The sequence below is a fragment of the Trachinotus anak genome, unplaced genomic scaffold (assembly GCF_046630095.1).
Source record: "Trachinotus anak isolate AG129_WGS33_773 ecotype Australia unplaced genomic scaffold, CSIRO_AGI_Tana_v1 ptg000003l, whole genome shotgun sequence".
Lineage (NCBI taxonomy): Eukaryota > Metazoa > Chordata > Actinopteri > Carangiformes > Carangidae > Trachinotus > Trachinotus anak.
Window position 1 is genome coordinate 19,915,793 of NW_027273854.1, and position 19,064 is coordinate 19,934,856.

Consider the following 19,064-nt stretch of genomic DNA (forward strand, 5'->3'; position numbering starts at 1 on the left):
GGGCATTTGAAACTGTACGTTTGCGTCATTGTTTGCTTGCTTGCTTGCTTTTCCACACGGCCAGAGAAGGGTGCACCGTTCCCGGCGGCACTGCAATGCCAGGTCGATGCGTGGAGTGAACGGAGCAAGCCCCTTTTTCAGCTCCCAGTTCTAAAAATCCGTTTAATATGTTTGTCCTCGGGTAGAGGACATATCAGATATTAAACTGATAAGAACAGATTTTTTCTTTCGAAAAGATTTATTGACACTCATTTCAAGTTTTTTCAAAGAAGGTTTACATCTTGAGATACAAAGGGTACATTATAATCACAACAATATGATAAATAGTTGTAAAACCATTGTTTGTTTGTTTTTTTTTTTTTTTTTAAACATTAAAAACAAATATTTCAAGGGGTTTTACATGTTGTCAAACATAAAATCCATCTCACAAATGAAAACCATGGAGTGTCCCAAATCTTTAAAAAGGGAGTGCATTGGTTTAAAACTTCTCTTCTTTCTAATTTTGTGCAGGAGCAGAATGAGTCCCTACCCAGGGTCACTCATTCCGCTCCCCCAAACATTTGGTCTCTCGGGATCCTGTCGTGGTGCTCAGAGGAGATCCTCACCCTGTTGCTCCTTCCCACCTGCCTCACCCGGAGAGCCAGGCCGCCGCTGCTTTGACCTTTTCATGTGTGGCTCCGGCTCCTTCGTCCGAATGGGCACAGAGGCGATGCTTCTTTGTGGCTGTGTCCTAGGCCTGCCGCCTACAGCCATCCGGATCACAGCCACGGGGGGGATCTGCATGTGCTTCCTTACCAGCAAGTTTCTGGAGGTCCATATGGCGTCTTTGATGGCGGCTAGGGTGAGCCACATCTGGGCAAAGTCATCGTTCTTCAGTGTTTTTTGGCTCACCCCATACAGCACCAGTTGTGCTGTAAGGACCTCCCTTGCTGGCAAGTACGGGAATTGCAAGGAGCCGGCCATTGCCCACTGGTCTACGGCAGCGCTGCACTCCCAGAGCAAATGCCTCACCGACTCTGGCGCGCCACAACCGGGTCGGGGGCAGGTTGAGCGTGTTGACATGCCCCGGGAGTGCATGACGGACCTGACTGGGAGAATCTCATGAGCCACCATCCATGACAGGTCCCGGAGTCTGTTTGGAAGAGCGGAATGGTTCACGTTGCGCCAAACTGTTGAGGGCTCGCCAAATGCGAGCCCGCGCACTGGACTCACTGGCTCCTGCTCCTGCACAACAGAGATCAGAGAACGGTGGTTGGTTAAAATATGCAGCTCCTCCTGCTCCAGTTTAAAATGCTTTAAAAACGTCGGGATAAAAGCATAGGCTGGTGGCAGGCTAAAAGACACGGGTACTTTAAGATCTGTAGGTAAAATCTTCAATCGTCTGAGGTACGATCCCATCCAGAAACGTGTCATGGCTGTAGTTTTGGGGTTTCCGGATGGGTCTGTGGCTTGTTTGAGGTGTAGTGCGGTGTATCGGCTTCCTAAAAACAAGTACAGGTCAGGCACTCCTTTTCCTCCTTTCTCTTTTGGCCTTTTCATGACCTCCCTCCTCAGTCTCTCCCACTTGGAGCCCCACAGGAAATAAAAGATGGCTCGCTCCAGATCTAAAAGCACTCTCCTAGGTGGGATAAAAACAGAACTGATGAGTAAAAGCAAAGGTAAAATCACCGCTTTGATGATTAAAACCTTTCCTTCAATAGTCAGTCCTCTAAGTCCCCAATATCCTAGTCTTTGTTTTACTTTCCCTACCACGTCTGGCCAATTTGTTGTTCCTTCTCCCTCCCTGTCAAATTTGATCCCCAGTATTTTTTGGTCAGTCTGGGTCACAGTCAAAGGGAGTCCTGTCATCTCAGTCGCTGTCCACGGTCCATAAAATTGGGCTTGGGTCTTGTTTTTGTTCAACTTTGACCCAGAAGCCTGTCCAAACCAGTCAGTCAAGTCCAGCGTCCTGTTGACGGATAAAAGGTCGGTGCATAAAATGTTCACGTCGTCCATGTATAAAATACACTTGGTGTCCAGTCCCCCGCTCCCCGGTACTCCCAACCCATTGATTCGTTGATCCCTTCTCAAGATCTGTGCCAGCGGTTCTATACATGTTATGTATAGGAGGGCAGATAACGGACAACCCTGACGGACACCGCAGTTAATATCGACTGCTTTTGTCAAATGCCCGTTAATCACAAATTTGCTGGTAATGTCCCGATACAGCAATCCCACCCAAGCTAGAAACCTTTCTGGGAACCCCATTTTTTGCAGTACCTTGAAAAGGTACTGGTGCGAGACCCGATCGAAGGCTTTCTCAAAATCTAAATTTAGGACTACTAGCCGGATGTTTCTGTCTCTCGCGTAACAGATGGTGTCTCGGATCAGTACCAGGCTGTCGGTGATCTTCCTCCCTGGGATGGCACAGCCTTGATCCGGGTGAATCACCCCCTTTAAAAACAAGGACATACGTGAGGCTAAAAGTTTGCTAAAAAGTTTACAATCAAGGTTTAAAAGTGCGATAGGTCTCCAGTTCATCAGGTCGGTCTTGTCTTTGTTTTTGTGCAGTAGAGTCACTATCCCTACTCTAAAACTGTCAGGAAGTCGGTCTAGGTGCTCAAAGTCTTTAAAAACATCGATCAAATCAGGTGCTAAAATGTCCCAAAAGGTCAAATAAAATTCCAAGGGAAGTCCATCCTGTCCTGGGGACTTCCCTTTTTTAAAACTTGACAAACATTTATTTAACTCTAGAATGGTAAAATCTTGGGTTAAAAGCACACTGTCTTTTACTTTTTTATCGATGGATTTTAAAACTTCATTCATGGTGTCTATTCTAATGGGCTTTTCTTTATACAATTCTACGTAAAAATTTTCCACAATCTGTTTAATTTCTTCGATATTCTCTGTTATGCACCCGTTTTCCTTTTTTAGTTTTAAAATGGTCCCCCCTTTACTAACAATTTTCTTAAAAAAATACCTGGTGCACTTCTCACCCTCCTCTATTTCCCGTTCCCTGCTCCTTAAAATGACACCCTTGCTTTTAATTTCAGCTAAAACCGACATCTCTGATTTGATTTCTCTAATTTCTTCATTAAAATCCATTCCATTTTGGTTGAGGTTAAAATAGCGCTGTAGTCGCTTCTGCAGTCCCATCATGCGTCTGTTCTCCTTGCCCTTTCTTTTTTTGCCTGCCTGTCTGAAAAAAGTCTGGGTCTTTCCCTTCACCATCTCCCACCAGTGTGCTCGTGTATCGTACATGTCTTGAAGGGTCTGCCACTCTCGGTACTGCTCCCTGTACTGCTGAACTAGATGTTGATCTTCAAGCAGGGAGCAGTTGAGTTTCCACAGACCACTTCCAAAAGTCACACCTGAAGAGAGTGAAAGGGTGCAGGAGAGCATCAGGTGGTCAGAAAAGAAAACAGGGGTCAATCTAGCATCGGTCGGCGGGCAGTCCCGTGTGAAAATAAAATCTATGCGAGAGGCTCTGGTGCCATCACCACTGAACCAGGTGAAGCCCTCCTCTCTGGGATGCATGGTTTTAAAACAGTCTTGTAGTTTAAAATCCCTGCATATGCCCTGTAATAAAACCGATGTTTTGTCAATTTTAAAATCTTCCCCTGTTCTTTTTCTATCTTTTCGACTTAAAATACAGTTAAAATCACCTCCTAAAACTAATGGCACTCTCCCTAGCATGTGGGACTGCAGGTCTTCTAAAAGGTCATACCTGTCATTTTTGTCGTTAAAGCCATAAATATTGAGAAGGTTAAAATCCTGTCCCATAAAGGTCAAGTGTGCTAAAAGTGCCCTACCGTCTCTCACCACAGTGCTACCCTTCACCAGAACCTGAGGGTTTTTTATTAAAATGGCCACTCCATCGTTCTTATTTTGGTTTGATCCGCTCCATATCGATGTCTGTGGCCACATCTCCTCCCACTGTCGGTAGTGTTTTAAAAACGGTATGCCACATTCCTGCATTAAAAACACATCTGACTTTGTAGATTTAAGAAAGGATAAAACACTCTGGGCTCTAACTCTCGACTTCACACTTCTCACATTGATGGTTGAGAAGGTGAGTGTCATGAGTATGATTAAAAACAACAGGTATGAAATTTTAAAAACACTAAATAGAGGTTTAAGATGCTAAAATATCTTTTTTTTTTTTTAAAAAAAGGCAGTTAGACTATTTCTTGTGAACGGGGCTCCTCCTTCACTTCAACAGGTGATGAAGGAGGGAGTTGAGCTCCATTCCCCCGTCGGACTCTGGGGGTTGGCCTTTGACGCAAGGCTGCATTTAGCTTGGAGTCCTTAGGGGTTGATTGTAGAGCTACTGTCAGAAAAGAGACTTCATTTGGTGAATTGGAGGGGAAGACTCTGGGCTCCTCCACAGATGAACTGTCTGAGAGAGTCCCAACTCTTCCCCTCTTCTCTGAGGCTACAGGAGACTCAGAGGACAATTCCGATGCAAGTCTCTTTGTTTGCTGGGCATCGGGGAGGGGGGCATCCTCACTATTTTCAGGTGGTTGAAAATCTTCCATTTCTGAACTAGCTCCGCCCACTTCCTGCATCTCCCCATCCTCCTCTCCACTCTCCATTGATGGGGCTGTTGCAGGCCCCTCCCCCTCTCCCGCCTCACATGATCCCTCCTCTCCAATCACAGTATCTGGCGGGAGATTTGAATTTTCCTGCCCAGCCTCTTCAACCTGCTCTTTTTCTTTTTGTCCTCCATTTTGTTCATTGGCTTTTGCTGCCTTTAGTTTGTTGGCAAACGATTTGGGGCAAGCTCTGAAGAGATGATTTGTTTCTCCACAAAGGTTGCACTTCCTGCCATTGGTGCACTCCTCAAAAGTGTGCCCAATTTCTCTACACTTTCCGCAAAAGGTTTTTGTGCACGCTTCTACCAGGTGCCCATGCTCACCACACTTGCGGCAGAGCTTGGGCTGACCTTGGTAGTGGATGTAGCCCCTGTTTTCACCCAGAACTATCATTGACGGCAGATGTTTCAGGCCTTGGAAGCCCTGGGGGTCCTGCCATTGTTGAATGGGGACCCTCCAAGCGCAATTCCAGATGCCGTCCTCATCTCTCACTTTGGTAGCCTGGCCTTTAACAGTGCAGTATCTCCCCAGCCATATACAAATGTCTTCTGCATTCACTGTCTCATTAAACATTCTGACAATGACTGTTTTCAATGCATTATCAGTCAGTTTTTCAACAACAAATGCAGAAAACTGGGGTTTCACAGACTCAAATCTTGTCCAAAATTCTCTCAAGATAGCCGCAGACTGGAAGCTTACATCAAAACCTTTGTTTAATGGTAGGGTCAAAATACAATTCAAATCGTTTGCTGTGAATTTCAAAGCCTGTTGGATTAGCTTCCTGGAGAAATCTAGCCTTGACATCTCCAGGAGCTTTCCATCCTTTTCTTTAAACTTAAAACGGACGCTGTGGTGCCTCCGCATGTTGGCATGGGTGGCCGACATGGTGGAGGCACCACAAGCTAAAAGGATCTAAAATCAGTAAAAAACTTACAATGGACAAAAAAACAATGAACAATAAATAAGTAAATACAATTAAAAATATAAAAAAGGAAAAAAATCTAAAAACGTACTTACCTTTTCAAGTTTTGGCCTGGACAAGGTGTTGAATCCGGCAGAGCTCAGGTAAGAGATTCTCTGGGCCAATGAATTCCTATTTGTTTAAGATATGCAACTACAGAAAAGTTGCACAACTTTAAACAAGGAATGTAGACAATTTCCTCCCAAGAGCTGGTTTAACTCAGAGCCACAACAGGCAAGAATTTAACCATCAAAAGGAGGCGACCGCAGTCTTAGCCAAAAGGCCGAGAAGCGATGGGCCCAAAGTGTCTGGCGTTCCAGCCAGGCTCTTGGCACAAATCTCGCTGGTCGCGGTTGGCTGCTTTTGACATGAGCGGAGCAATGGCTGCTTTTCACCACCTCCGCCCACCTCCCCATTCCTGACCTCGACAGCTGTTTGACTTTTCACAAACTCAAAGGGCTCAGCCATACGGCAGAGCCTGCCAAAAATAGCTTAAACTCATTGGTGTTCCTCTCCACGGAAGTCTTTAGTAAAAGGCGAAAGACTTGTGCGTGATGAAGAGAAACCAGAGTCAGTACAGGCCTCTCCTCAAGAGCGGCCGAGGACCCCATTGGTCCCAGTCACCGCCCTCACGGTAGCCTTCTCTTAGCTTGCCAAATCCCCGCCCCCTCCCCATGTTGTCACGGGCTCTAGCCAATCGGGCTGTGGAGAAAAGTGTCTGGGCCTCAACATGCAATCCCCACAAATTTCTCAAGTTATCAGGCGCTTGCAGGCCCCCGGGGACCAAAATACAGGGAAAATGCGGGGTTGATTGGAGGCTAGCAGCCCTTCCAGGGCGCGTGAGGGATATCAGCTGTGGGGCAGGTTGACTCACCTTCCTCCAGCCACTGCCAGAGGGGCATTTGAAACTGTACGTTTGCGTCATTGTTTGCTTGCTTGCTTGCTTGCTTGCTTTTCCACACGGCCAGAGAAGGGTGCACCGTTCCCGGCGGCACTGCAATGCCAGGTCGATGCGTGGAGTGAACGGAGCAAGCCCCTTTTTCAGCTCCCAGTTCTAAAAATCCGTTTAATATGTTTGTCCTCGGGTAGAGGACATATCAGATATTAAACTGATAAGAACAGATACTACACTTGATCTTAGCCAAAAGGCCGAGAAGCGATGGGCCCAAAGTGTCTGGCGTTCCAGCCAGGCTCTTGGCACAAATCTCGCTGGTCGCGGTTGGCTGCTTTTGACATGAGCGGAGCAATGGCTGCTTTTCACCACCTCCGCCCACCTCCCCATTCCTGACCTCGACAGCTGTTTGACTTTTCACAAACTCAAAGGGCTCAGCCATACGGCAGAGCCTGCCAAAAATAGCTTAAACTCATTGGTGTTCCTCTCCACGGAAGTCTTTAGTAAAAGGCGAAAGACTTGTGCGTGATGAAGAGAAACCAGAGTCAGTACAGGCCTCTCCTCAAGAGCGGCCGAGGACCCCATTGGTCCCAGTCACCGCCCTCACGGTAGCCTTCTCTTAGCTTGCCAAATCCCCGCCCCCTCCCCATGTTGTCACGGGCTCTAGCCAATCGGGCTGTGGAGAAAAGTGTCTGGGCCTCAACATGCAATCCCCACAAATTTCTCAAGTTATCAGGCGCTTGCAGGCCCCCGGGGACCAAAATACAGGGAAAATGCGGGGTTGATTGGAGGCTAGCAGCCCTTCCAGGGCGCGTGAGGGATATCAGCTGTGGGGCAGGTTGACTCACCTTCCTCCAGCCACTGCCAGAGGGGCATTTGAAACTGTACGTTTGCGTCATTGCTTGCTTGCTTGCTTGCTTTTCCACACGGCCAGAGAAGGGTGCACCGTTCCCGGCGGCACTGCAATGCCAGGTCGATGCGTGGAGTGAACGGGGCAAGCCCCTTTTTCAGCTCCCAGTTCTAAAAATCCGTTTAATATGTTTGTCCTCGGGTAGAGGACATATCAGATATTAAACTGATAAGAACAGATACTACACTTGATCTTAGCCAAAAGGCCGAGAAGCGATGGGCCCAAAGTGTCTGGCGTTCCAGCCAGGCTCTTGGCACAAATCTCGCTGGTCGCGGTTGGCTGCTTTTGACATGAGCGGAGCAATGGCTGCTTTTCACCACCTCCGCCCACCTCCCCATTCCTGACCTCGACAGCTGTTTGACTTTTCACAAACTCAAAGGGCTCAGCCATACGGCAGAGCCTGCCAAAAATAGCTTAAACTCATTGGTGTTCCTCTCCACGGAAGTCTTTAGTAAAAGGCGAAAGACTTGTGCGTGATGAAGAGAAACCAGAGTCAGTACAGGCCTCTCCTCAAGAGCGGCCGAGGACCCCATTGGTCCCAGTCACCGCCCTCACGGTAGCCTTCTCTTAGCTTGCCAAATCCCCGCCCCCTCCCCATGTTGTCACGGGCTCTAGCCAATCGGGCTGTGGAGAAAAGTGTCTGGGCCTCAACATGCAATCCCCACAAATTTCTCAAGTTATCAGGCGCTTGCAGGCCCCCGGGGACCAAAATACAGGGAAAATGCGGGGTTGATTGGAGGCTAGCAGCCCTTCCAGGGCGCGTGAGGGATATCAGCTGTGGGGCAGGTTGACTCACCTTCCTCCAGCCACTGCCAGAGGGGCATTTGAAACTGTACGTTTGCGTCATTGTTTGCTTGCTTGCTTGCTTGCTTGCTTTTCCACACGGCCAGAGAAGGGTGCACCGTTCCCGGCGGCACTGCAATGCCAGGTCGATGCGTGGAGTGAACGGGGCAAGCCCCTTTTTCAGCTCCCAGTTCTAAAAATCCGTTTAATATGTTTGTCCTCGGGTAGAGGACATATCAGATATTAAACTGATAAGAACAGATACTACACTTGATCTTAGCCAAAAGGCCGAGAAGCGATGGGCCCAAAGTGTCTGGCGTTCCAGCCAGGCTCTTGGCACAAATCTCGCTGGTCGCGGTTGGCTGCTTTTGACATGAGCGGAGCAATGGCTGCTTTTCACCACCTCCGCCCACCTCCCCATTCCTGACCTCGACAGCTGTTTGACTTTTCACAAACTCAAAGGGCTCAGCCATACGGCAGAGCCTGCCAAAAATAGCTTAAACTCATTGGTGTTCCTCTCCACGGAAGTCTTTAGTAAAAGGCGAAAGACTTGTGCGTGATGAAGAGAAACCAGAGTCAGTACAGGCCTCTCCTCAAGAGCGGCCGAGGACCCCATTGGTCCCAGTCACCGCCCTCACGGTAGCCTTCTCTTAGCTTGCCAAATCCCCGCCCCCTCCCCATGTTGTCACGGGCTCTAGCCAATCGGGCTGTGGAGAAAAGTGTCTGGGCCTCAACATGCAATCCCCACAAATTTCTCAAGTTATCAGGCGCTTGCAGGCCCCCGGGGACCAAAATACAGGGAAAATGCGGGGTTGATTGGAGGCTAGCAGCCCTTCCAGGGCGCGTGAGGGATATCAGCTGTGGGGCAGGTTGACTCACCTTCCTCCAGCCACTGCCAGAGGGGCATTTGAAACTGTACGTTTGCGTCATTGTTTGCTTGCTTGCTTGCTTGCTTGCTTGCTTTTCCACACGGCCAGAGAAGGGTGCACCGTTCCCGGCGGCACTGCAATGCCAGGTCGATGCGTGGAGTGAACGGAGCAAGCCCCTTTTTCAGCTCCCAGTTCTAAAAATCCGTTTAATATGTTTGTCCTCGGGTAGAGGACATATCAGATATTAAACTGATAAGAACAGATTTTTCTTTCGAAAAGATTTATTGACACTCATTTCAAGTTTTTTCAAAGAAGGTTTACATCTTGAGATACAAAGGGTACATTATAATCACAACACTATGATAAATAGTTGTAAAACCATTGTTTGTTTGTTTGTTTTTTTTTTAAAACATTAAAAACAAATATTTCAAGGGGTTTTACATGTTGTCAAACATAAAATCCATCTCACAAATGAAAACCATGGAGTGTCCCAAATCTTTAAAAAGGGAGTGCATTGGTTTAAAACTTCTCTTCTTTCTAATTTTGTGCAGGAGCAGAATGAGTCCCTACCCAGGGTCACTCATTCCGCTCCCCCAAACATTTGGTCTCTCGGGATCCTGTCGTGGTGCTCAGAGGAGATCCTCACCCTGTTGCTCCTTCCCACCTGCCTCACCCGGAGAGCCAGGCCGCCGCTGCTTTGACCTTTTCATGTGTGGCTCCGGCTCCTTCGTCCGAATGGGCACAGAGGCGATGCTTCTTTGTGGCTGTGTCCTAGGCCTGCCGCCTACAGCCATCCGGATCACAGCCACGGGGGGGATCTGCATGTGCTTCCTTACCAGCAAGTTTCTGGAGGTCCATATGGCGTCTTTGATGGCGGCTAGGGTGAGCCACATCTGGGCAAAGTCATCGTTCTTCAGTGTTTTTTGGCTCACCCCATACAGCACCAGTTGTGCTGTAAGGACCTCCCTTGCTGGCAAGTACGGGAATTGCAAGGAGCCGGCCATTGCCCACTGGTCTACGGCAGCGCTGCACTCCCAGAGCAAATGCCTCACCGACTCTGGCGCGCCACAACCGGGTCGGGGGCAGGTTGAGCGTGTTGACATGCCCCGGGAGTGCATGACGGACCTGACTGGGAGAATCTCATGAGCCACCATCCATGACAGGTCCCGGAGTCTGTTTGGAAGAGCGGAATGGTTCACGTTGCGCCAAACTGTTGAGGGCTCGCCAAATGCGAGCCCGCGCACTGGACTCACTGGCTCCTGCTCCTGCACAACAGAGATCAGAGAACGGTGGTTGGTTAAAATATGCAGCTCCTCCTGCTCCAGTTTAAAATGCTTTAAAAACGTCGGGATAAAAGCATAGGCTGGTGGCAGGCTAAAAGACACGGGTACTTTAAGATCTGTAGGTAAAATCTTCAATCGTCTGAGGTACGATCCCATCCAGAAACGTGTCATGGCTGTAGTTTTGGGGTTTCCGGATGGGTCTGTGGCTTGTTTGAGGTGTAGTGCGGTGTATCGGCTTCCTAAAAACAAGTACAGGTCAGGCACTCCTTTTCCTCCTTTCTCTTTTGGCCTTTTCATGACCTCCCTCCTCAGTCTCTCCCACTTGGAGCCCCACAGGAAATAAAAGATGGCTCGCTCCAGATCTAAAAGCACTCTCCTAGGTGGGATAAAAACAGAACTGATGAGTAAAAGCAAAGGTAAAATCACCGCTTTGATGATTAAAACCTTTCCTTCAATAGTCAGTCCTCTAAGTCCCCAATATCCTAGTCTTTGTTTTACTTTCCCTACCACGTCTGGCCAATTTGTTGTTCCTTCTCCCTCCCTGTCAAATTTGATCCCCAGTATTTTTTGGTCAGTCTGGGTCACAGTCAAAGGGAGTCCTGTCATCTCAGTCGCTGTCCACGGTCCATAAAATTGGGCTTGGGTCTTGTTTTTGTTCAACTTTGACCCAGAAGCCTGTCCAAACCAGTCAGTCAAGTCCAGCGTCCTGTTGACGGATAAAAGGTCGGTGCATAAAATGTTCACGTCGTCCATGTATAAAATACACTTGGTGTCCAGTCCCCCGCTCCCCGGTACTCCCAACCCATTGATTCGTTGATCCCTTCTCAAGATCTGTGCCAGCGGTTCTATACATGTTATGTATAGGAGGGCAGATAACGGACAACCCTGACGGACACCGCAGTTAATATCGACTGCTTTTGTCAAATGCCCGTTAATCACAAATTTGCTGGTAATGTCCCGATACAGCAATCCCACCCAAGCTAGAAACCTTTCTGGGAACCCCATTTTTTGCAGTACCTTGAAAAGGTACTGGTGCGAGACCCGATCGAAGGCTTTCTCAAAATCTAAATTTAGGACTACTAGCCGGATGTTTCTGTCTCTCGCGTAACAGATGGTGTCTCGGATCAGTACCAGGCTGTCGGTGATCTTCCTCCCTGGGATGGCACAGCCTTGATCCGGGTGAATCACCCCCTTTAAAAACAAGGACATACGTGAGGCTAAAAGTTTGCTAAAAAGTTTACAATCAAGGTTTAAAAGTGCGATAGGTCTCCAGTTCATCAGGTCGGTCTTGTCTTTGTTTTTGTGCAGTAGAGTCACTATCCCTACTCTAAAACTGTCAGGAAGTCGGTCTAGGTGCTCAAAGTCTTTAAAAACATGGATCAAATCAGGTGCTAAAATGTCCCAAAAGGTCAAATAAAATTCCAAGGGAAGTCCATCCTGTCCTGGGGACTTCCCTTTTTTAAAACTTGACAAACATTTATTTAACTCTAGAATGGTAAAATCTTGGGTTAAAAGCACACTGTCTTTTACTTTTTTATCGATGGATTTTAAAACTTCATTCATGGTGTCTATTCTAATGGGCTTTTCTTTATACAATTCTACGTAAAAATTTTCCACAATCTGTTTAATTTCTTCGATATTCTCTGTTATGCACCCGTTTTCCTTTTTTAGTTTTAAAATGGTCCCCCCTTTACTAACAATTTTCTTAAAAAAATACCTGGTGCACTTCTCACCCTCCTCTATTTCCCGTTCCCTGCTCCTTAAAATGACACCCTTGCTTTTAATTTCAGCTAAAACCGACATCTCTGATTTGATTTCTCTAATTTCTTCATTAAAATCCATTCCATTTTGGTTGAGGTTAAAATAGCGCTGTAGTCGCTTCTGCAGTCCCATCATGCGTCTGTTCTCCTTGCCCTTTCTTTTTTTGCCTGCCTGTCTGAAAAAAGTCTGGGTCTTTCCCTTCACCATCTCCCACCAGTGTGCTCGTGTATCGTACATGTCTTGAAGGGTCTGCCACTCTCGGTACTGCTCCCTGTACTGCTGAACTAGATGTTGATCTTCAAGCAGGGAGCAGTTGAGTTTCCACAGACCACTTCCAAAAGTCACACCTGAAGAGAGTGAAAGGGTGCAGGAGAGCATCAGGTGGTCAGAAAAGAAAACAGGGGTCAATCTAGCATCGGTCGGCGGGCAGTCCCGTGTGAAAATAAAATCTATGCGAGAGGCTCTGGTGCCATCACCACTGAACCAGGTGAAGCCCTCCTCTCTGGGATGCATGGTTTTAAAACAGTCTTGTAGTTTAAAATCCCTGCATATGCCCTGTAATAAAACCGATGTTTTGTCAATTTTAAAATCTTCCCCTGTTCTTTTTCTATCTTTTCGACTTAAAATACAGTTAAAATCACCTCCTAAAACTAATGGCACTCTCCCTAGCATGTGGGACTGCAGGTCTTCTAAAAGGTCATACCTGTCATTTTTGTCGTTAAAGCCATAAATATTGAGAAGGTTAAAATCCTGTCCCATAAAGGTCAAGTGTGCTAAAAGTGCCCTACCGTCTCTCACCACAGTGCTACCCTTCACCAGAACCTGAGGGTTTTTTATTAAAATGGCCACTCCATCGTTCTTATTTTGGTTTGATCCGCTCCATATCGATGTCTGTGGCCACATCTCCTCCCACTGTCGGTAGTGTTTTAAAAACGGTATGCCACATTCCTGCATTAAAAACACATCTGACTTTGTAGAATTAAGAAAGGATAAAACACTCTGGGCTCTAACTCTCGACTTCACACTTCTCACATTGATGGTTGAGAAGGTGAGTGTCATGAGTATGATTAAAAACAACAGGTATGAAATTTTAAAAACACTAAATAGAGGTTTAAGATGCTAAAATATCTTTTTTTTTAAAAAAAAAAGGCAGTTAGACTATTTCTTGTGAACGGGGCTCCTCCTTCACTTCAACAGGTGATGAAGGAGGGAGTTGAGCTCCATTCCCCCGTCGGACTCTGGGGGTTGGCCTTTGACGCAAGGCTGCATTTAGCTTGGAGTCCTTAGGGGTTGATTGTAGAGCTACTGTCAGGAAAGAGACTTCATTTGGTGAATTGGAGGGGAAGACTCTGGGCTCCTCCACAGATGAACTGTCTGAGAGAGTCCCAACTCTTCCCCTCTTCTCTGAGGCTACAGGAGACTCAGAGGACAATTCCGATGCAAGTCTCTTTGTTTGCTGGGCATCGGGGAGGGGGGCATCCTCACTATTTTCAGGTGGTTGAAAATCTTCCATTTCTGAACTAGCTCCGCCCACTTCCTGCATCTCCCCATCCTCCTCTCCACTCTCCATTGATGGGGCTGTTGCAGGCCCCTCCCCCTCTCCCGCCTCACATGATCCCTCCTCTCCAATCACAGTATCTGGCGGGAGATTTGAATTTTCCTGCCCAGCCTCTTCAACCTGCTCTTTTTCTTTTTGTCCTCCATTTTGTTCATTGGCTTTTGCTGCCTTTAGTTTGTTGGCAAACGATTTGGGGCAAGCTCTGAAGAGATGATTTGTTTCTCCACAAAGGTTGCACTTCCTGCCATTGGTGCACTCCTCAAAAGTGTGCCCAATTTCTCTACACTTTCCGCAAAAGGTTTTTGTGCACGCTTCTACCAGGTGCCCATGCTCACCGCACTTGCGGCAGAGCTTGGGCTGACCTTGGTAGTGGATGTAGCCCCTGTTTTCACCCAGAACTATCATTGACGGCAGATGTTTCAGGCCTTGGAAGCCCTGGGGGTCCTGCCATTGTTGAATGGGGACCCTCCAAGCGCAATTCCAGATGCCGTCCTCATCTCTCACTTTGGTAGCCTGGCCTTTAACAGTGCAGTATCTCCCCAGCCATATACAAATGTCTTCTGCATTCACTGTCTCATTAAACATTCTGACAATGACTGTTTTCAATGCATTATCAGTCAGTTTTTCAACAACAAATGCAGAAAACTGGGGTTTCACAGACTCAAATCTTGTCCAAAATTCTCTCAAGATAGCCGCAGACTGGAAGCTTACATCAAAACCTTTATTTAATGGTAGGGTCAAAATACAATTCAAATCGTTTGCTGTGAATTTCAAAGCCTGTTGGATTAGCTTCCTGGAGAAATCTAGCCTTGACATCTCCAGGAGCTTTCCATCCTTTTCTTTAAACTTAAAACGGACGCTGTGGTGCCTCCGCATGTTGGCATGGGTGGCCGACATGGTGGAGGCACCACAAGCTAAAAGGATCTAAAATCAGTAAAAAACTTACAATGGACAAAAAAACAATGAACAATAAATAAGTAAATACAATTAAAAATATAAAAAGGAAAAAAATCTAAAAACGTACTTACCTTTTCAAGTTTTGGCCTGGACAAGGTGTTGAATCCGGCAGAGCGCAGGTAAGAGATTCTCTGGGCCAATGAATTCCTATTTGTTTAAGATATGCAACTACAGAAAAGTTGCACAACTTTAAACAAGGAATGTAGACAATTTCCTCCCAAGAGCTGGTTTAACTCAGAGCCACAACAGGCAAGAATTTAACCATCAAAAGGAGGCGACCGCAGTCTTAGCCAAAAGGCCGAGAAGCCAAAGTGTCTGGCGTTCCAGCCAGGCTCTTGGCACAAATCTCGCTGGTCGCGGTTGGCTGCTTTTGACATGAGCGGAGCAATGGCTGCTTTTCACCACCTCCGCCCACCTCCCCATTCCTGACCTCGACAGCTGTTTGACTTTTCACAAACTCAAAGGGCTCAGCCATACGGCAGAGCCTGCCAAAAATAGCTTAAACTCATTGGTGTTCCTCTCCACGGAAGTCTTTAGTAAAAGGCGAAAGACTTGTGCGTGATGAAGAGAAACCAGAGTCAGTACAGGCCTCTCCTCAAGAGCGGCCGAGGACCCCATTGGTCCCAGTCACCGCCCTCACGGTAGCCTTCTCTTAGCTTGCCAAATCCCCGCCCCCTCCCCATGTTGTCACGGGCTCTAGCCAATCGGGCTGTGGAGAAAAGTGTCTGGGCCTCAACATGCAATCCCCACAAATTTCTCAAGTTATCAGGCGCTTGCAGGCCCCCGGGGACCAAAATACAGGGAAAATGCGGGGTTGATTGGAGGCTAGCAGCCCTTCCAGGGCGCGTGAGGGATATCAGCTGTGGGGCAGGTTGACTCACCTTCCTCCAGCCACTGCCAGAGGGGCATTTGAAACTGTACGTTTGCGTCATTGTTTGCTTGCTTGCTTGCTTGCTTGCTTTTCCACACGGCCAGAGAAGGGTGCACCGTTCCCGGCGGCACTGCAATGCCAGGTCGATGCGTGGAGTGAACGGGGCAAGCCCCTTTTTCAGCTCCCAGTTCTAAAAATCCGTTTAATATGTTTGTCCTCGGGTAGAGGACATATCAGATATTAAACTGATAAGAACAGATACTACACTTGATCTTAGCCAAAAGGCCGAGAAGCGATGGGCCCAAAGTGTCTGGCGTTCCAGCCAGGCTCTTGGCACAAATCTCGCTGGTCGCGGTTGGCTGCTTTTGACATGAGCGGAGCAATGGCTGCTTTTCACCACCTCCGCCCACCTCCCCATTCCTGACCTCGACAGCTGTTTGACTTTTCACAAACTCAAAGGGCTCAGCCATACGGCAGAGCCTGCCAAAAATAGCTTAAACTCATTGGTGTTCCTCTCCACGGAAGTCTTTAGTAAAAGGCGAAAGACTTGTGCGTGATGAAGAGAAACCAGAGTCAGTACAGGCCTCTCCTCAAGAGCGGCCGAGGACCCCATTGGTCCCAGTCACCGCCCTCACGGTAGCCTTCTCTTAGCTTGCCAAATCCCCGCCCCCTCCCCATGTTGTCACGGGCTCTAGCCAATCGGGCTGTGGAGAAAAGTGTCTGGGCCTCAACATGCAATCCCCACAAATTTCTCAAGTTATCAGGCGCTTGCAGGCCCCCGGGGACCAAAATACAGGGAAAATGCGGGGTTGATTGGAGGCTAGCAGCCCTTCCAGGGCGCGTGAGGGATATCAGCTGTGGGGCAGGTTGACTCACCTTCCTCCAGCCACTGCAAGAGGGGCATTTGAAACTGTACGTTTGCGTCATTGTTTGCTTGCTTGCTTGCTTGCTTGCTTTTCCACACGGCCAGAGAAGGGTGCACCGTTCCCGGCGGCACTGCAATGCCAGGTCGATGCGTGGAGTGAACGGAGCAAGCCCCTTTTTCAGCTCCCAGTTCTAAAAATCCGTTTAATATGTTTGTCCTCGGGTAGAGAACATATCAGATATTAAACTGATAAGAACAGATTTTTTTTTTCTTTCGAAAAGATTTATTGACACTCATTTCAGTTTTTTCAAAGAAGGTTTACATCTTGAGATACAAAGGGTACATTATAATCACAACAATATGATAAATAGTTGTAAAACCATTGTTTGTTTGTTTTTTTTTTTTAAAACATTAAAAACAAATATTTCAAGGGGTTTTACATGTTGTCAAACATAAAATCCATCTCACAAATGAAAACCATGGAGTGTCCCAAATCTTTAAAAAGGGAGTGCATTGGTTTAAAACTTCTCTTCTTTCTAATTTTGTGCAGGAGCAGAATGAGTCCCTACCCAGGGTCACTCATTCCGCTCCCCCAAACATTTGGTCTCTCGGGATCCTGTCGTGGTGCTCAGAGGAGATCCTCACCCTGTTGCTCCTTCCCACCTGCCTCACCCGGAGAGCCAGGCCGCCGCTGCTTTGACCTTTTCATGTGTGGCTCCGGCTCCTTCGTCCGAATGGGCACAGAGGCGATGCTTCTTTGTGGCTGTGTCCTAGGCCTGCCGCCTACAGCCATCCGGATCACAGCCACGGGGGGGATCTGCATGTGCTTCCTTACCAGCAAGTTTCTGGAGGTCCATATGGCGTCTTTGATGGCGGCTAGGGTGAGCCACATCTGGGCAAAGTCATCGTTCTTCAGTGTTTTTTGGCTCACCCCATACAGCACCAGTTGTGCTGTAAGGACCTCCCTTGCTGGCAAGTACGGGAATTGCAAGGAGCCGGCCATTGCCCACTGGTCTACGGCAGCGCTGCACTCCCAGAGCAAATGCCTCACCGACTCTGGCGCGCCACAACCGGGTCGGGGGCAGGTTGAGCGTGTTGACATGCCCCGGGAGTGCATGACGGACCTGACTGGGAGAATCTCATGAGCCACCATCCATGACAGGTCCCGGAGTCTGTTTGGAAGAGCGGAATGGTTCACGTTGCGCCAAACTGTTGAGGGCTCGCCAAATGCGAGCCCGCGCACTGGACTCACTGGCTCCTGCTCCTGCACAACAGAGATCAGAGAACGGTGGTTGGTTAAAATATGCAGCTCCTCCTGCTCCAGTTTAAAATGCTTTAAAAACGTCGGGATAAAAGCATAGGCTGGTGGCAGGCTAAAAGACACGGGTACTTTAAGATCTGTAGGTAAAATCTTCAATCGTCTGAGGTACGATCCCATCCAGAAACGTGTCATGGCTGTAGTTTTGGGGTTTCCGGATGGGTCTGTGGCTTGTTTGAGGTGTAGTGCGGTGTATCGGCTTCCTAAAAACAAGTACAGGTCAGGCACTCCTTTTCCTCCTTTCTCTTTTGGCCTTTTCATGACCTCCCTCCTCAGTCTCTCCCACTTGGAGCCCCACAGGAAATAAAAGATGGCTCGCTCCAGATCTAAAAGCACTCTCCTAGGTGGGATAAAAACAGAACTGATGAGTAAAAGCAAAGGTAAAATCACCGCTTTGATGATTAAAACCTTTCCTTCAATAGTCAGTCCTCTAAGTCCCCAATATCCTAGTCTTTGTTTTACTTTCCCTACCACGTCTGGCCAATTTGTTGTTCCTTCTCCCTCCCTGTCAAATTTGATCCCCAGTATTTTTTGGTCAGTCTGGGTCACAGTCAAAGGGAGTCCTGTCATCTCAGTCGCTGTCCACGGTCCATAAAATTGGGCTTGGGTCTTGTTTTTGTTCAACTTTGACCCAGAAGCCTGTCCAAACCAGTCAGTCAAGTCCAGCGTCCTGTTGACGGATAAAAGGTCGGTGCATAAAATGTTCACGTCGTCCATGTATAAAATACACTTGGTGTCCAGTCCCCCGCTCCCCGGTACTCCCAACCCATTGATTCGTTGATCCCTTCTCAAGATCTGTGCCAGCGGTTCTATACATGTTATGTATAGGAGGGCAGATAACGGACAACCCTGACGGACACCGCAGTTAATATCGACTGCTTTTGTCAAATGCCCGTTAATCACAAATTTGCTGGTAATGTCCCGATACAGCAATCCCACCCAAGCTAGAAACCTTTCTGGGAACCCCATTTTTTGCAGTACCTTGAAAAGGTACTGGTGCGAGACCCGATCGAAGGCTTTCTCAAAATCTAAATTTAGGACTACTAGCCGGATGTTTCTGTCTCTCGCGTAACAGATGGTGTCTCGGATCAGTACCAGGCTGTCGGTGATCTTCCTCCCTGGGATGGCACAGCCTTGATCCGGGTGAATCACCCCCTTTAAAAACAAGGACATACGTGAGGCTAAAAGTTTGCTAAAAAGTTTACAATCAAGGTTTAAAAGTGCGATAGGTCTCCAGTTCATCAGGTCGGTCTTGTCTTTGTTTTTGTGCAGTAGAGTCACTATCCCTACTCTAAAACTGTCAGGAAGTCGGTCTAGGTGCTCAAAGTCTTTAAAAACATCGATCAAATCAGGTGCTAAAATGTCCCAAAAGGTCAAATAAAATTCCAAGGGAAGTCCATCCTGTCCTGGGGACTTCCCTTTTTTAAAACTTGACAAACATTTATTTAACTCTAGAATGGTA

The 19,064-nt window shown here is 47.7% G+C and overlaps 10 non-coding genes and 3 pseudogenes across 10 annotated transcripts; all 13 read right to left on the reverse strand.

Moving 5' to 3' along the window:
* Nucleotides 1-65: 65 nt before the first annotated feature.
* LOC139619784 (U2 spliceosomal RNA) lies at nucleotides 66-240 on the reverse strand (annotated as a pseudogene).
* A 5,754-nt stretch (nucleotides 241-5,994) lies between these two features.
* On the reverse strand, nucleotides 5,995-6,109 carry LOC139618908 (U5 spliceosomal RNA). Its single transcript, XR_011689913.1, has one exon. It is a non-coding gene; the product is annotated as a U5 spliceosomal RNA (small nuclear RNA).
* Nucleotides 6,110-6,504: 395 nt separating this feature from the next.
* Nucleotides 6,505-6,696, reverse strand: LOC139619439 (U2 spliceosomal RNA). Its single transcript, XR_011690434.1, has one exon. It is a non-coding gene; the product is annotated as a U2 spliceosomal RNA (small nuclear RNA).
* A 164-nt stretch (nucleotides 6,697-6,860) lies between these two features.
* On the reverse strand, nucleotides 6,861-6,975 carry LOC139618909 (U5 spliceosomal RNA). The gene has a single exon (XR_011689914.1). It is a non-coding gene; the product is annotated as a U5 spliceosomal RNA (small nuclear RNA).
* Nucleotides 6,976-7,362: 387 nt separating this feature from the next.
* LOC139619741 (U2 spliceosomal RNA) lies at nucleotides 7,363-7,554 on the reverse strand. The gene has a single exon (XR_011690666.1). It is a non-coding gene; the product is annotated as a U2 spliceosomal RNA (small nuclear RNA).
* Nucleotides 7,555-7,718: 164 nt separating this feature from the next.
* LOC139618910 (U5 spliceosomal RNA) lies at nucleotides 7,719-7,833 on the reverse strand. The gene has a single exon (XR_011689915.1). It is a non-coding gene; the product is annotated as a U5 spliceosomal RNA (small nuclear RNA).
* Nucleotides 7,834-8,228: 395 nt separating this feature from the next.
* LOC139619752 (U2 spliceosomal RNA) lies at nucleotides 8,229-8,420 on the reverse strand. The gene has a single exon (XR_011690667.1). It is a non-coding gene; the product is annotated as a U2 spliceosomal RNA (small nuclear RNA).
* Nucleotides 8,421-8,584: 164 nt separating this feature from the next.
* LOC139618911 (U5 spliceosomal RNA) lies at nucleotides 8,585-8,699 on the reverse strand. Its single transcript, XR_011689916.1, has one exon. It is a non-coding gene; the product is annotated as a U5 spliceosomal RNA (small nuclear RNA).
* Nucleotides 8,700-9,098: 399 nt separating this feature from the next.
* LOC139619704 (U2 spliceosomal RNA) lies at nucleotides 9,099-9,272 on the reverse strand (annotated as a pseudogene).
* A 5,742-nt stretch (nucleotides 9,273-15,014) lies between these two features.
* LOC139618912 (U5 spliceosomal RNA) lies at nucleotides 15,015-15,129 on the reverse strand. Its single transcript, XR_011689917.1, has one exon. It is a non-coding gene; the product is annotated as a U5 spliceosomal RNA (small nuclear RNA).
* A 395-nt stretch (nucleotides 15,130-15,524) lies between these two features.
* Nucleotides 15,525-15,716, reverse strand: LOC139619764 (U2 spliceosomal RNA). The gene has a single exon (XR_011690668.1). It is a non-coding gene; the product is annotated as a U2 spliceosomal RNA (small nuclear RNA).
* Nucleotides 15,717-15,880: 164 nt separating this feature from the next.
* LOC139618913 (U5 spliceosomal RNA) lies at nucleotides 15,881-15,995 on the reverse strand. The gene has a single exon (XR_011689918.1). It is a non-coding gene; the product is annotated as a U5 spliceosomal RNA (small nuclear RNA).
* A 395-nt stretch (nucleotides 15,996-16,390) lies between these two features.
* Nucleotides 16,391-16,569, reverse strand: LOC139619812 (U2 spliceosomal RNA; annotated as a pseudogene).
* Nucleotides 16,570-19,064: the final 2,495 nt, after the last annotated feature.